This window comes from Sinocyclocheilus grahami, unplaced genomic scaffold (assembly GCF_001515645.1).
Source record: "Sinocyclocheilus grahami isolate Dianchi unplaced genomic scaffold, SAMN03320097.WGS_v1.1 scaffold2738.1, whole genome shotgun sequence".
Lineage (NCBI taxonomy): Eukaryota > Metazoa > Chordata > Actinopteri > Cypriniformes > Cyprinidae > Sinocyclocheilus > Sinocyclocheilus grahami.
The window spans coordinates 5,326-8,300 of NW_015507916.1; the positions used below are offsets into that span (position 1 = coordinate 5,326).

Here is a 2,975-nt window from a genome sequence, read left to right on the forward strand (position 1 = left end):
GAGATTAGTGTTTGTTAATGCACACAAATTATTGCCTATCCGAGAGATATGAAGTTAACCACCGAAGGACATTACCAGTGATACCAATAGCAGACAGATGAGAAAGGAGTACTGAATGGCTAACGGAGTTAAACGCTGCACTCAGATCCAGGAGAACCAAGAGGCTTATGACACCAGTCTTGAAAGAGCAGTCTCAGTACTGTGAGAAGCTCAAAAACCAGACTGATATTGTTCAAGCAGGTTTATCCAAGAGAGACTGCAACTGTGTGACAACTTTTCAAATACCTTAGCTATAAACAGAAGATTGGAAACTGGTTTAAAGTTGCTCAGGTTAGTGATAAGACTTGGTTTCCTAAGTACTGGAGTGATGGCAGCTATTTTTAAACCTAGTGGAACATAACCAGTATCAAGGGATCTGTTTATCATATGGGTGATAAATTGAGAGTAGGCAAGAAGTTTTTGAGTAAGTGAGTTGAAATTGGGCCAAGCTGACAGGAAGAGGAGTTAGATTTAGTAATCAGCTGTTCAACCTCAGATGTATTAGCAGGTAAAAAGGTTGAGAACGGGTGGACAGACTGAGAAGGAAAAAAATCTGGAGGAGCAGATGGGGAAAAAGCTTGGTAGATGACACCAGTTTTATGAAGGAAAAATGACTGAAAAGTTTCCCAAAGGTCAATAGAGGCATTCGTTGTATAAGATTATGGTTTGAGAAGTTTGTTCATCTCAGAGAAAAGAGTCTTGGGTGTACACTGCTTTATTATTAACACTGGAAAGGTAGAGCGTGCAGTGTTGAGTGAGTCTTTATATTTCAAAACCTAGTCTGAATAAGTCACATGCAGCATGAGCATGAATGTGAGGTTATAGTCGTTCAAGACGCCTACCCTTAGATTTCATTACTCTGAGTTCCGGGTGAACCGTGAGGAGAAATTATCTGAAGGGACAAAAAAAAAATAACTTCAAACTTTTTCCATCAAGTAAATTACAAATGTTTATAACGTTCCTAAAAAAGCTAGGTATACTGATATTTCAGCACTGCATGAATGGACAGCGACTCTAAAGTAGCACTTAAAGCTCGTACTCACGTGTTCATGTTCAGTACACGTAAACCCGTAACAAAAGATCGTAATCTCGCGCGTAGAGAAGCTCTTAAGATCCGTCGTTATCGAGAAACGCGGCCCAGGACGTTTCCGTTGTGACTGATATGTACGTAGATGCCACATTCGACCGCTCCAGACAAAAATCAGTTTTCCAAGATGCCACACAATTGCACAGCCTCTGGTTGTAGAAACCGCAGAGATTTAAATTCCAGAAGAAATGGGATCATCTTTAACAGGTGAGAATGTATTGGTTTGTGTTTTCATATGTATTAAGCAAATATTACAGGTTTAAACTGTTGTAGCTTTTTTAAAACGAATTAAAAAATAATAGGATGCTGAGTTATTAAAAAAAAAAAAAAACATTTTTTTTTTTTGTGAAATTACCAAATAACCCAAATCTAATTCTCGGGTCATGTAGCTGATGTTTTCATAAAAAAGTACTGAAAAGTATTATTATAATTCAATCAATCAATCATAACAACACATTTATATGTGCATTACTTTCATTTTGTGGATTAATTATGTAGTGCAGCTATTAATGATTCTGACTCTAAATATACAATTATTCTGAATAATTAGACTATTTAACTTTTATCTTAAATCCAATAGCTATTAAAGTTTTTAAGTGTCATTATTTATCCAGACCATTTCTAATGTCTCCAATAAGACAAAAAATGCCCTGAGATATGAATGCAACCCAACAGAGGCTCTTTCTGAGTCAGTGAGCGCTCCTCTGAGGAGAACAGCATCCTTTGTGTCGTGTACATAAACCATTTTAATCAATGTTTCTGCTTTTTTTAATTTATTATTAATCTGTGGTTCTCTGGTCTCCAAACAAATATGTGGCCAGGTCATGTTATTTGCTCTTTCTTTTTCGTGCTGATGAAAAAAAAGTTGGTTTGCAGACTATTTTTAAAACCTGTAAAAATGAAAGCTCATTTAAAATCAGATCATGAAAAAATAGCATTTTGATTTCAGTATGAGTGAGCGTTTCTGATAGGCTAATATTAAGTAGGCTAATTTCCAAATAAGTAAAGTGATGATAATACTTTATATGGCATTTATTGTATATACAGTACCATGGTACACACAGTAAATGTTTTCCAGAGCTGGCTAGTAATGTAATCAGATTCCAAAAATCAAGTGCTCATAATTAGAGTATATTACATTTAAAAAATGCTCATAAACAGATTACAGTTACTTTTTATGGATTACATTATTACATATTATTCACACAATGGCAGTAAATCCTTCATAATTTATTGATTCTCCATAATTAATCTTTTCTCTCTCTCTCTCTCTAAAAATCCTACTTTGTGTCATACATTTAGTTTTGGCTATATTCACAATATAGAATGCTAATGTAAATGTCATGTAAATCAATTTTCAAACCATGCTTCTGAATTTGGGTGAAAAAAGCAGGATGCAGAGGTTGTGTGTAGAGAGCTGGACTGTGGGGCTCCTGTACAGGTGCTGGGAGCAGCTGCTTTTGACAAAGGAGACGCTCAGATGTGGACACAAGAGATTCAGTGCAGAGGAAATGAATCTCAGATACACGTCTGTCCACGATCATCTTCACAGATGCACAGCTGTTCACATGACAATGATGTGGGAGTGATCTGTTCTGGTTGAGTATTAACATTTGGCAGCTCTTTAGATAAATGACATACCTATGTAATACACTTATGTATGTACAATCACTTTTTTTCTCTCTCTGAATATCAGGTCGCGGGTCCATCAGGCTGGTGGGTTCTGGGGGAGACTGTGCAGGGAGGCTGGAGGTTTTTCACAGCGGCTCATGGGGGACAGTGTGTGATGACTCCTGGGATATTAAAGATGCCCATGTGGTGTGCAGACAGCTGCAGTGTGGAGTGGCCC

At 37.0% G+C, this 2,975-nt stretch overlaps 1 pseudogene; it reads left to right on the top strand.

Moving 5' to 3' along the window:
• The first annotated feature begins 115 nt into the window (after positions 1-115).
• Positions 116-2,975, top strand: part of LOC107575589 (scavenger receptor cysteine-rich type 1 protein M130-like) — a 5,552-nt pseudogene continuing 2,692 nt past the window's right edge.